Source organism: Pinus tabuliformis, chromosome 2_2 (assembly GCF_031772625.1).
Source record: "Pinus tabuliformis cultivar Carrire ecotype Pingquan chromosome 2_2, CPIR1, whole genome shotgun sequence".
In the NCBI taxonomy this organism is placed as follows: Eukaryota; Viridiplantae; Streptophyta; class Pinopsida; order Pinales; family Pinaceae; genus Pinus; species Pinus tabuliformis.
The window spans coordinates 438,241,712-438,256,544 of NC_142300.1; the positions used below are offsets into that span (position 1 = coordinate 438,241,712).

At 40.3% G+C, this 14,833-nt stretch overlaps 1 pseudogene; it reads left to right on the forward strand.

Annotated features, from left to right (window-relative positions):
* The first annotated feature begins 2,731 nt into the window (after positions 1-2,731).
* On the forward strand, positions 2,732-12,683 carry LOC149193141 (2-oxoglutarate-dependent dioxygenase 21, chloroplastic-like; annotated as a pseudogene).
* The last annotated feature ends 2,150 nt before the right edge of the window (positions 12,684-14,833 follow it).

A 14,833-nucleotide genomic window follows, 5' to 3' on the forward strand; every position in this document is an offset into this window, starting at 1 on the left:
ATGGCTGATGTAAATACAAGGACTAGCCTAAGGAAGCAAATAATTAGAATGAAAAAAGGTTGAAACAAAATATCATTGACAGTTTAAAGCATAATGTACTCTATCTGTCCATAACAAAGTTTAATTTTCTGAAAAATTTTCTGTTTTGGAAGTTTGAAAAATTCAATAGGAAAACAGAGATAACTGGTTCTTCCAAGTGAATCGCCAATTGTTGTGGCCACCAACAACCCCCCTCCTTATTTAGTATTAGCAATAACACTAGATAAGTGGGGACCCTTAGTAAAAAATTCAAAAAATTCAATTAAAACTCATGTATTATACTCCTTAAGAAAATATCGCATCGCGCGAAGAAGATAGGACATTTCCTTGTGAGTAGAATGATAAACTGCGAGAATGCGACGCGAAATCCATCGCATCGCATGCATTAAGAAACGCTCACAAACAAAAACTTTAAGAAATCGCCGATGGCCGATATGCGACATCGCATATCGCAACATCGCAAAAACAGCACATAACTATTTAACGAATTGTAACAATCTGCGATCCTGTGATAATGCGATATTGCGATCGGCGATCTTGTGATCGTGCGAAACAGCAATCCGTAATCCTACGATCGGCATGATCGGTCAATCCTATGATAACACATCTTGATGAAAATGCGATAACGCGATGATGCGATGATGCGATGCTGCAATGCGAATCGCAGAGATCGTCCATCGCAGATTTTCCCCGGCTCAACATTCAAGAAAAATTGAATACGCGCATTAATGAAAATTAATGAATGTACGCCAAGTGTTAATGAAAGACAAGTTTTGTGTTTTTCGAAGAGTTAGTTCACAACATATGGCATGCTTTTTTTTTGTACATCCGTAGAGCTCACAACTTTCTTGTCAATTTTTATTATCATTACTCTCTCCTTATATGTGAACTGCAAGAATGAAAAACATAAACAATATGAAGCAATGTGCAGGGAGCAATTAAGGAAAAAGGATAAAGCTCCAATGCTCGGAAGCAGAGAAGAAATGCCCTCATGAACGGATTTCGCATGCAACAGAGCCGCGAATTCCAGAGCGTTGTTGAGCTATCCATTACAGATCTATCAGTCAGAGCCATGGTTCAATGAATAGTTGAACAATGCTGATATCAACAGGCAATTTAACGCTCAAGGTTAGAAGCTCACAAAAGCAGTATGTTTGCAAAATTTTAAAGCTTATACCCGGTGAAGGAAAGGCGCTAAAGGCGAAAAACGCACCAGAAAGGCCCGGATCAAAGAACGGAGGCAGTTTTCGATGCGCGATTAGCGCCATCGCTGAGAAAATTGCTCAAAAAGAAAAGTCCCTAACTGCTTAGTCACTCATAAGCCCGGAAATGCAAGAAAACAAAGGCTGAGGCAATTTGAGGGTTAACCAAGTGGAATTTGGGTTATTACTGAGCATACACAGTAAATCCACATCAGAGATGATTCTCAAGTATATCTGCGATTTTGCTGGAAAAAATGGTGCCATCGCTTGCCATTTCTGTTTGCTTAGCTCAACCAAAAGCGGAAGACAGTCAGCCGACTCTACCCAGGCAAATATTGAATACTCGCAACATTAAGGAGCAAATGCAGAAATAGTTAGATATTAGATTTAATTTTTAGAAATAATTTTGCTTAGAAAAAGGGCGGTCATTTAAACCGTATCCTGAATCTGTGTATTTAAGTTATTTAGTTAGTAGTATTTAAACCCTTCTCATGCATTTAGAGAAGGGTCCAGAAATTTATCAAAAACTTGTCCTTAGAACATGCACTTTTGCACCCTCCGAGGAGGTTTTGGTGAATGAATGGATCAAGATTTGTTGATGTTTGCATTTGATATCTGCTACTGATGTTGCACTTCTGTACTCTTACTAGATATTAGAGCAAGGATAAATAAATCATTATTGCTTGAAGCTTATGAGTAGGATCAGTCATAAATGGTACTTTTATCTCTTGACCATTTCTGCTTATATGTTAAAGTGATATACAGTTTTTATTTGTTTATATGTTATTGCATGAATGCTTGAGTTACCATTTGGCACTTTTGTACGGTGGTAGCTATTTATTTATGTTTAATGTATGAATAGCTTATTATGCGATATGCTGTTCATAACTGTTTTGCCTAACTTTTTATGCGAAATAGTTCATCTTAATTGATTTCCTTTCTTATAATCGCTGAATGATCTTTATTACCAGTTGTTATATGAAATCTCTTTAGATCGCATAATAGAAGAGTTACATCCCGGGTTAGCATAGATTAGATGTGTTGTTTTTATTAGATTACCATAGTATAGAATTAGATTAAAGTTTGAATTAGAATAGCTTAGATAGTTACTGTTAGATCAGCAACATCCAATTCTACACACACACACCCATAGATTGGGAAACTGGTCCCATTATCCCCAGTCGGACCTGCTATACCAAACGGATAAGGAGCTACCAACCAAGGTCCGGACCGGGCGGGTATACCCCTTGTTGTCGACCCGATTTCGGGGCTTCAACACCTCCTTAACTTTTGATACAGGTGGGGCTTAGTTGCCTCATGGGCCAATGAATCATTAATATTTTCAAGTTGTGTCATGTTCATGAGATACTCCAGACCCTCCTTCGCACAAACCAGGGTAGCTATATTGATACTCCAGAGCCTCCTTTGCACAAACCAGGATAGGGTCTAGAGTATTAATATAAAACTAGGGTAGCCATGCGTGATGATGAATGTTTGTCCACACGCGCAACAACTCCTCCGTTGTCACTACAGTTAATAATGACGCTTTCTCGGCTTTTCTTGAGAAATCGCTCAACATTTTCAATCCCTTGTGAAGACGAGTGTGAGGTAGTGTGATTTTCCTGTTATTGATTTGTCTTCAGCAAGGGATGATTTGGTGCGCAGGATCGTCGACCCTACTGCGGAGTCCGGGTGCTTTTAGGTGATAAACCAGGGTGTTTCTTGCTATGTGGTGGATTGTTCGAGCTGGCTATATAGAAAATGAAAGTGATGTCAAGGTAGAGAAAAGGAGGTGAACCAGATTGAAGACTTTGTCAGAAATATATGGCCCAAGGGATGTGGCAATGTCAGGTAGGTTTAGTTTGGCTTTTTTATGTTGTGCCTCATTTCATTTTATTTCTATTTTTTTTTTAGTTTATGTTGTTAGTAAGAATCAAAGGAAGATTCAACATAGTTAAGCTAAAGATAAACAGTATAGAGGTAGTTTTTCATGGAGAACTTCTAGACATATTTCTTTGCGACAGGAGGGAGCTCTGAGGCGAAAAATGGCTGAACCCTAACCCTAGCGGCGACCCTGGCATTCACAGTTTCCATGGCGGTTTTCAAACTGTATGCAGGCACCACGGACTTTTGACCGGCAAAGCGCACCAACATTCCTGGTTTCCCTGGCACCTGGTCTACCCTGTGGTTTTCTCCTCTCCGTCGATCCCCGCGAACAGATTTCCCTTGCTCTCTGACGGTCGGTTTTCTGGGTCGGTTGCCTAGGACAACACTATTTTGGCAGGTAACATGGTAGAAGAGGACCTCGTGGACTACGAGGAGTACCCCATGCCCCTACAGGACATTTGGGCATATAATAATCCCCCTGCCATGGAGCCCCGGGGAAAAGATCATGTTTCCGAGACAGCTGCCTCCTCCTTACATTCCCATCTGCCGCGCTCGGGGAAGAAAAAACATCCTGATGTTAACCTGGTAGACCTCCCGGCCCTCGAATGTCCACCCCTCTCGCCGGAAACGCTCCATCTCCTGGGTACCTATCTGCAGACTTCTCCATCATTTGACTCTCCGCTCCAGAACCTTACTCTGCCCTCTGATCCTACGCCCCCTTCGCCTTCCCGGACCACAAACCCTGCATCCGTTTCATTGATGCCGTCGAACCCCCAGGGTGCTCAGCGACCTCCCCGCTCATTGCTTCCGGGCACCAGCAGTATCGACCCCCGCTCCCCTATCCGCTCGGGTTGTTTCAACACGCCGCTACTACCTGCCCGCTCGGCGGGCTCTGCACAGCACAGCACTTCTGACTCGTGCTGCAATCTACTTAAGGATTTCCCTATTGGAAAGCGCTCGGAGAAACTGAAAAAGGGCAAGTGCCTTCGAGCTATAGACTCGGATATCAATCTCACATTTGGTGAAGACGTTCAGATGGAGGACGCTCTGGAAAATGCCCGAAAGGTTCTGGTCGGCCGTGTAAGAGGTCGCACCTATTCGGTTGAAAGACTAAAACTATGGACAGAGGAGATTTGGGGCTCTCTCCTAAAAGAACTACCAGTGATCAGGGTCCTTGCGAGGGGCTGGTTTGCATTGCATTTTCACAGACCCGAATACACCCAATGGATACTTTCCCAATACTGGCATATTGAATTGGCACCAGTCCTGCTGAAGCGCTGGGATCCTCTTTTCGACCCGGAGCGAGAACAATTGGGTGCCGGACCAATATGGGTTCGACTTCCAGGTTTTCCCATGCAATTCTGGACTCCGCAAGTTTTCAAGAGAATTGGTGACGCGTTGGGCACCTACCTGGAGCATGACAAATCCTATGAGCAAACTGGAATCATGACCATGGCTCGTATCCTGGTTCACCTTGACACTAGGCCAGGACTGGAGGAGAAAATCACCCTGCATCGCAGACACTTCTCGCGCAAGCAGCTGCTGGACTATGAAGGAGTCCCGTTTCGGTGTCGTAGATGCCAAAAAATTGGCCATCTGTACAAAGACTTCCCTCTGCTTTCGGGGGTGACATCTGAGGATACAAAAGGACCCAGACAACAGCCTACAATGGATCAAAACAAGGGAGTAAACAATCCTACGGAAGGCGATCTGACTCACAATGAGACTCCAGCAAATATGGCATCAGAAGGCACCAAGAAGACCAACAGCAGAAGGAAGGCTACATCCTCTCCAGCTCCGCCGCGCACCCGGTCCAATACAGCGGAGACTGCATCATCTCATCCGGGTAATGCATCTACTCCCATATGTTCTCACAATTTATCTGATGTATTACATTCTGTTATGCACACCTCTTTGTTGTCCCATCATATTGATCAGACATCGCTTCCTTCCATTCTTTGCACAATTCCCCCCCCCCCCACCTTCTCCACCACTCCCTCCGCTCACAAGTTGGAGCAGGGCCTCCCCGACCCCTCATCCTCCCCGGCCGGCTCTGGATCGCATCCCTACCATCTCCGTCCTTGGGCCCGAACCAGATTGCTTGGACTGGGTTCCTCCCCAGGCCGATACTGCAAGCCAAAGAGGGGTCGTCCATCAAAAATCAACTCGGCTATTCAAAGCGCGGTAGCTGATGTCGCCCAGGGGCGACAATACACCATTGAACAGACACTTAGAGCAATTGAGCCCCTGGCATGTGGTTCCCCATGATTTGGCTCTCCTTCAATTGTAGGGGATTAGCCAACCCCAAAAAGCGATTGGCTCTAAAACGATTCATTCATGAATCCAGATGTGACATTCTCTTCCTACAGGAGACCCTTTGCACCTCGGAGGTGGCGGTGAGAACCCTTCAGACCCTTCTTCCTGGATGGATATTTCAAGGAATGGATGCTTGTGGCCGGTCAGGAGGTCTGGCTATTGGCATAAACCCTAGAAAAGGCAAGCCACTCTCCTCATGGGGAGGCAGAGGATTCCTGGGAATGGACATCTTTTTGGGAGAGCTGGGCTTCCCTGTTCGCATCATCAACATCTATGGCCCTAACCTGAATAGGCTGACCTTCTGGCAAAACTTCCTGGAAAGCAACCACATTACTCGCGCTACTGTCCTGGGCGGTGATTTCAATTTTTCCCTGGGTGTTGGAGAATCTTGGGGACACCATGCACAGTCCAACCCCATCTCTGAACAGATGAGTATGCTATTTGATGCACATAGGCTTGTCGATATTCCAATGAATAAGAAAGTACCAACATGGCACAATCAGAGAATTGGGGACGCAGCTCTGGGAAGACGACTTGACAGGTTTCTGGTGCATGAGGATCTGATACCATTATTCCCCCTGTATAGACAATAGGTCAGCTCAGGTGGACTCTCTGATCATCTCCCTATCCTTCTACAAGTCAGTGATGCTAAAATCAAGCCCCGCTCCCCTTTCAAATTTTTTGCGGGATTCCTACAAGACCCAGAATTTATCACAATGGTCTCGGAATACAGGGGATCTCAACCTCCACTAAGAGAGCAAAGAAAAGCTGTGGATTTTTGTGACAGATTAAATGAGCTAAAGAAATTGACTGAGACCTGGGCTAGAAGGAAGCGACTCAGAGATGAACAGCTGCTTATTGATACAGAATCCCAGATAGCTCAATTGACGGACGAAAGGGGGACTGGCTACCTATCTGAGGTATCGAAATCTTTACTGAACCATCTAGTTGCACAAAAATCTAAGATCCTACAAGAAAAAGAGGAGCTGTGGAGGTTAAAAAGTAGAGAAATTTGGGTCAAAGCAGGTGACTGTAATACCAAATACTTTCACAACCTTGCAAATGGTAGAAAGGCATCAAACACTATTTGGCAACTACCCTGTGAACCTGAAGGATGGGCTACTACGCACCAGCATCTTGCCAAATTGGGGGTAGCACATTTCAAACGACAATTCACTGCTCCGAATGCCATCAATCTTCCAGATATCATCAATCTTGCTGGTCACTTCCCTAGATTTGTTGGTCAGGAGGATTTGGATGATCTCACTCAACCAGTCACTAAACAGGAATTGGAAAGCACGCTCAAATGGTTCAAGAAAGATAAGAGCACGGGGCCGGACGGCTGGCCAGTGGAGTTCTATCTGGCCTTTTACGATCTACTGGGTGGGGAGTTAGTGGAGGCCATTGAAGAAAGCCGGATCACAGGGCACATACATCCCCCGATGAACTACACCTTCATTGCCCTGATATCTAAATCAGATGACCCTACATCCTTTGATGACTTCCGTCCTATATCTTTATGCAATTGCCTCTACAAAATCATTTCCAAGATCATAGCAAATCGCATCAAGCCCATCCTTTCTTCTCATATATCTGCCGAACAATTTGCCTTCCTCCAAAATCGACACATTCAAGAGGCCATTGGCACCGCCCAGGAAGCTTTACACTCCATAAAGCATAAGAATCTTAAAGGCATATCTCTTAAGATAGATCTTGCAAAGGTCTTTGACAAAGTTAACTGGCTCTATCCGACGATGATACTCACCCATTTGGGCTTTCCCTTCATACTTGTAAACTGGATTATGGGTTGCATCTCTTCTATCTCTTTTGCTATCCTCATCAATGGCTCGGCCTCTGCTCGATTCAACATCAACAGAGGGATCAGATAAGGATGTCCTCTATTCCCCCTGCTCTTTCTAATTGTCATGGAAGGGCTAAGCAGACTCATTGCAACTGCTAAAAGGAATGGTGATATCAGTGGACTCAAAATCATGGAGCATTATTTCCTCACTCATCTCCTCTTTGTAGATGATATCCTAATTTTCATTAATGGGAGTGTTCGAGACACCACGGCCCTAAATGACATTCTCCAGCTTTTCTGTAAGGCTATGGGAATGGAGATCAACAGAAGGAAATCGACTATATCCATGGCGGGGTGTACAAATCAGGAATCTCAGCTGGCTTCTCAGAAATTCCCATTCCTAGAAATTAATCTGCTGGATGGCATCAAATATCTGGGCTTTAGACTAAAACCAGATGGTTACAAAATAGAGAACTGGTCTTGGCTCATCTCCAAAATAGAAAAGAGGATCAACAGCTGGCATCACCGGCTCCTATCCAAAGCAGGCAGACTAATGCTGATAAAATCTGTACTTGAGGCTACTCCAGTATACTGGATGTCACTCTCATGGATCCCAAAGGGTATTCTCAACAGAATTCAACAAACATGCAACCGATTCCTTTGGAATGGAAACAAAAAAGTGAAGATTTTTGCCTGGACTCGATGGTCCTTGATTACCACTCCAGAGAAATGGGGGGGGTGGGGCCTTAAAGCTCTCCCGGAATTTGCGCAAGCATTGGCTGCCAAGCAGGGCTGGTTATTACTTAAACAGAATAGTCTCTGGGCAGAAGTTATTCACCAGAAGTATATATGGCCTTTGAACATCATTGACTGGATCAGGAGGCCCCATTGGAACCGACAGGGCATATCGGCGATTTGGAAGGCCACTCTAAACGCCATACCCCTCATCAGAGATAATCTTTTATGGCGCATTGGTAATGGCACCTCAGTTCGCATTGGTTTTGACCCATGGCCTGGTTCTGGTAATGCACACATATTACCAGAAGGGCTGGTTCTACATCTAAACAACAGGGGCATCAAATATCTCTCGCAGATAGGCGACCAACAGCATTCCACCATATTCTCACAAGCTTGGATAACAGATCAGCAATGGCAACTGACAAAAGAATGGAGCACAATTTGGAAGGAATACATACAGGCATTAATTGAATCACATATTAGACTCAGGGAAGAAGAGGATGAGCTAATTTGGGCTGTAGCAAAATCTGGTCAATACGTGTCGAAGCTTGGATACTACAAACTGATTGAAGCAAAAAATCCGGACACTCATAAAAGCTGGTGGTCCGCTATCTGGCACCTACAAGCTCAACCATGAACAAGACTTCTGATGTGGAACATTCTTGCAGACAAAATCCCTACGGGAGCCAACCTGAGGAAAAGGGCCTTTGTAGGTCCAACATGGTGTGTTTTATGCAGAAAAGAGGAAGAAACTACCCCCCACTTATTTCTTAACTGCTCAATCACCAAGGAACTATGGACACAGATCACCCGGGCTCTGAATATAAATGCGGTATGGCAGGGGGAGGACATACCTGCGGCATGGGAACAGTGGTGGACTGCTGTGGCATCAGAAAAACCCAGGAATCTACCGCTTTTGGTGGCCTGGTATATCTGGATTAGGAGGAATGCAATCATTTTTGAGAACTGCAATGTAAATTGGAACCTACTACCCTCTACCATATGTGCGGCATATATTGAGATTCCAATTGAAGTCAAACAGAAACAACCCAAGATCATCAGCCCAGAAATCATTAACAAAGATATGTCGTGGGCATATTTTGATGGGGCAGCTCAGAGACAAGGCTGTGGGGGAGGCATTCTACTACATCTTACAGACTCACACTATTTTCATATGAGATTGGGACTCGGTCCGGGTACAAACAACCATGCTGAACTCATGACCCTGAGGCATCTTCTATATTTTGCCTTGTCCAAAAACTGTCAACAATTACAAATTTTTGCGGACTCAAAGACTGTGGTTGACTGGTTTAACAACAAATCCATTTGTCATGCATACTCATTGAAGCATATCTTGGAAGAAATTGTTTTTTTCAAAACACATTTTGACCAGATATCTGTTTCTCGCATCTACAGGGAAAACAATGCAATTGCTGACCGGCTCTCGAAAGAAGCGGCGGATCGTCCTATAGGTGAATGGCCGATCGAGGAACACTATCCAGAGGGGATGCACAACTTCTATCATAGACCATATATTGATGGTCCCCTTCAGGGAGGAAATGGCCTCATCTAAATTTTGCATTATCATGATATATATTTGTACATACTACAGTACTTTCCAGCTAGATCTGTTTTGTATTGCGATCATACACTATTTTGATCTGTTTTTTTATGGAGTGATTATGCACTACTATGATGGACTCTGATCCTAATTACAGTATCCCTGAGGGTACTTATATGTAAATTTTTGCTTTTTTGAACAGTGGTGAAAACCACAATACAGCATATGCCATGGGCATCAACAGCATGTAATTTCTGATAATAGAAATTATGAATTTTCTTCTTCGGAAAAAAAAAAGTTTTCATGGAAATTTAATTTGAATAGGAAGGTTATCATTAAACCTTCCTCCCAATTATTTACTATACACTGAATTTAAATATATTATACATGGTTTTATACAGTAAAGTTTTTAAGTTCAAGTTCAGTTTTGTTGTTTTAATATTGGGTATAAATTTTGATAGAGTTTACAGTAAAATTTTTGTTGTATAGAGAAGGTCGGGATGGTTGATATGAAAAACCCATATCTATTCTGGTTTGATATATATATGGAGATTGAAAGAGTGTGGTGGTATCGATGATGAGGAAGCATGGGGATTTATGTTTAGTAGTTCTTATTTTTTCCCTGGCATTGAATGATGATGAGTGCAGTGTTTACATTAAATATTAACACCATGATGATGATGAGTGTGATGTTTATATTAAATTTTAACATAGTGATACGATGGAAAACTCAATATTCATTAGTGTAACTTTATGGAAAAAACTTGATGCTTCAAAACATTAAATTGCATATTAAATTTCTATTCACATTATGCCAGAGGATTTTTGAAGTTTTATTGTATTTTCAAAGGTATTTGTATTTAGTGATATCTCATGTTCTCATTTCTAGACGCCTGTCTTTTAAATACATTAGAATAGAGTTTGTCTGAAATCTTAAATTGCATATTAAATTCCTTTTCACATTATGCTAGAGCATTTTTGAAATTTTATTGTATTTTCAAAGGTATATTTGTATTTAGTGATATCTCATGTTCTCATTTCTAGAAGCCTGCCTTTTAAATACATTGAGACAATTTGTTTGAAATCTTAAATTGCATATTAATTTTCTTTTCACATTATGCGAGAGCATTTATGAAGTTGTATTGTATTTTCAATGGTATTCCTATTTAGTGATATCTCATGTTCTCATTTTTAGAAGCCCGCCTTTTCAATACATTAGGACAGAGTTTGTATAAAATCTTACATTTCATATTAAATTCCTTTTCACATTATGTCAGAGCATTTAAGATTTTTTATTGTATTTTAAAATGTATTTGTATTTAGTGATATCTCATGTTCTCATTTCGAGAAGCCTATCTTTTAAATACATTAGGAAAGAGTTTGTCTGAAATCTTATGGTATTGCAATGATCTTTGTAGGCAGTGATATATTGTGTTGAGAAAAAAAAAATTAAAAATAATAAAAATAATATATATATATATTAATTTGTTGAGCCTTTGGTGCAAAATTTGTTCAAGCTTTTAATCCAGAAACAACGGGTTCATTGAATGTAGTAAATAACGAGGAATAACCTTTGGTACAAAATGTGCTACAACTTTTAATCCAATCCAAGGTTCACAGAACAGAGTTAATAACAAATAACAACTAGATGTCAAAATTTTCACAACTATATCATATGGGGTTGTATAAAGTCATCTTTATTTTGATTGTGGATTTTAGAATATTTTGAAAATTTAATGGACAGAACAAAATGGCTTCACTTTGGTTCACCAATTATCAAAATATTTCAAAATCCACAATCAAATTAAGTTCAACACTTTTGTAATATTCAGTGTAAGTGTGGATTAAATTTTTAATATGTATCTGATATATTAAATATAGCTATTAAATTTTAACAAAGGTTGATCTAACCCTGGGATTAATATGTCTATGTAAGTTGTAAAGCTTAAAGCACATATCAACCATCCAATTTGAGTTTAAAATATATATTTATGTTTTCTGATATTTGGTCAATGCCAAATTGCATGCATGGCTTTAAAAGTCACACACAAATGTAAAACAAACTAAATTGATTAGATGATAAGAAAGGCTCGTGGCCAAATTCTAAGTATGGCTTTAAAATTCACACACAAATGTAAAACAAACTGAATTGATTAGATGATGGGAAAGGCTCATGGCCAAATTCTAGGCATGGCATTAAAAGACACACAAATGTAAAACAAACTAAATTGATTAGATTATAGGAAAGACTCATGACCAAATTCTAGGCATGTCTTTAAAAGTCACACACAAATGTAAAACAAATTGAAATGATTAGATGATAGGAAAGGCTCATGGCCAAATTCTAGGCATGGATTTAAACTGATAAGGTTAGTTCATGCAATGTAAGTATCAAAACACTCACACACAAAACATGTTGGCTTAGAGACTCTAGTACATTTTGAATCTCAGTTGAGGATAGCACAGACCCATTCTCCAATATGTTATGGTTAACCAAAACCAGAGCAATTTGGTGACTATCTGGATAGGCTGTCCTAGTTATGAGTTGCAAATCTAGGTAATTTATGCTCAATTGTAATATTGGTAATCGTTCAATCCTCACCGGTTTTGAACTCTGGTAGCTAGTTGTGAATTGGGAGATCATTCAAGTGTTATGGATAAAGTTGCATGCCAGATCCTAGATCATTTACTAAAGGGGCTTGGTGACTGGGACTGATCAATTTTCATGGCAAATATTGTAGCGAATAATGCATCTGTGATATGCATATCAAATCAGAAAGGGCCGACAAAACCTCAATCATCCCGTTTGAAGCATTCATATCCTTTTATTCTAACTTTACAATACCAAAACAACTCTGGTAGCTCCGTGGTGTACGCAAATCACAGTTGGGTTCAAGTCACCCCACAGGCTGACACTCTCTTGGTCACCCTCGGTGACATAATGAAGCTAATCAATAGTCCCTGGAAAAAAATTAGTATTGATTAGTTTGAATAACATGTTATGAAATTGGAAAAATAGTAGCAGAATGAGTAATATATTAGCCACTGACATTTTTTAATTATACTTTAGGTTTGTAGCAATAGAGAGTACGAGAGTAGTGTAGGGAGGCTTGTTAGAATATTAGATCTACTAAACTAGCTATCTATCTAAGAAACCAACAATATATCAACATATAAATAAGAACAGAAAGAGAACAAGGAAAAATAATACAACAGATATACGTGGTTCACCCAATTGGGCTACGTCCACGGGAAGGTTGTCTTCTATTATCTCCAGAAATCTCCTACAATCTTACAAAGAGAGCAACTACAAATAACCTGATACAAATATCAGTGTGTTGTGAGCATAGGATAAGATGTGATGGTATCACAAATGGTATCTACCTTAAGATGCTCCCTTGACCCTATTATATACCTAGAGATGTGGAGGAATTACTCTCACATATTAAATGTGGGATAATATAATTCTCCAAAATAACACCTCTTTATATAATAAATGGATACAAGAGTATATTATGCCATAATAAATATGGGATATAATGTATTACTCTTTTACATAAGATTGTGGAAAACTTCTGACATAATACAAAGACATTATTACCTTCGAAGGAATATAAAATATTCCAACACTCCCCCTTAATAATGGCTAGGAAAAGGGCCCAGCCTAACACTAAGGAAGGAAGGCGTCATTATTGCTCCCCCTTGATGAAAACTTCCCTCATCCCAAGCAAAGAACGAAGATGCACATACTTCACTTTTGTCAAGGATTTGGTGAAGATATCGGTTGCCTGCTGCTTGGTAGGACAATACTCCAGAGAAAGAATACCATCGTTGACATACCAGATTATAAGCAAGTTGAATTGCACCCTGATTGTCACATTTCAACATAGTGGACGATTTCAGAACCAGACCAAGCTCGGTAAGAACATGTCGTAACCAAACGGCTTCTTTAGTTGCTTCTTTGGTTGCTCTATACTCTGCTTCACATGAAGATAAAGAAAGAGTCTTCACCTTCTTGTTGGACCAAGAGATTGGACCTGAACCAAGTTGAAATATGTAACCAGCAGTTGACCGTCGATCAGAACTGTCACCTGCCCAATCAGAATCTGTATAACTAGAGAGTAAAATTGTAGCACTGCTCAAATAAAATACACCATAATGCAATGTCCCCTGTAAATATTGCAGAATTCTCTTAGCTGCCTGCTAATGACTTTCACGAGGTTGCTGCATGAATCAAGAAACCATACTGACTGCAAAAGAGAGATATGGTCTATTGTGAGTTAAATATATCAAACTACCAATGAGCTGACGATAAAGAGTAACATCAACTAGTGGAGTGTTACACTTAGTAGTTAACTTTACACCAGATTAACATGGCAGAGGAGCAGGTTTACAATCACTCATATGGAAACGAGCCAATAAATATGTCGCATATTTAGGCTAAGAGAGAAAAATACCATCGGTCATATGCCAGATCCTAAGACCCAAGAAATAATGCAATGTACCAAGATCTGTCATCTCAAATTGTTTCTGAAGAGAAATTTTCATATCTTGAATTAATACAAGCTGGCTGCCAGTGATAATTAGATCATCCACATATAAAACAATAATGAGGACATTATCACCAAAGTTCTTAACATACAGATTTGGATCATATATACAACGCTTAAAACCATTATTCAAGAAATATGCATCAATTTTATCATACCAAGCCCTAGATGCTTGTTTGAGACCATATAAAGATTTGTGTAATTTACATACTAAACTTGAGGATTCAGCAGAAATAAAACCAGGAGGTTGTTGCATATAAATTTCTTCAGTAAGACCAATTTTAAAAAGGCACTTTTTTAACATCCATTTGAAGAATTTCCCACTTATAAGATGCAGCAAGTGATAAAATGGTTCTTATTATGTTCATTTTAGCAATAGGAGCAAAAGTTTCATTATAATCAATACCTTCAAGTTGATTAAAACCTTTTGCAACTAATCTAGCTTTATGCTTTTCGATCTGTCCTTCTGCAATGAACTTAGTTTTATAAACCCATTTACAACCAACTAAATTCTTTCCTAAAGGAAGAGGAACAAGAGACCAAGTCTTGTTTCTCAAAAGAGATTCATATTCAACAGACATAGCTTGTTCCCAATGAGGCTTACCCTTAGCTTGAGCATAAGTAGTAGGATCATATGTGGCCAAAAATTTGGTCATAAGAGCAAAGTTAGATCTAGTTCGATGAGTGTCAGAAGGATTTCTGACCTCACTGCCTGTAGATTCAAGAATAGGAAGAGTAG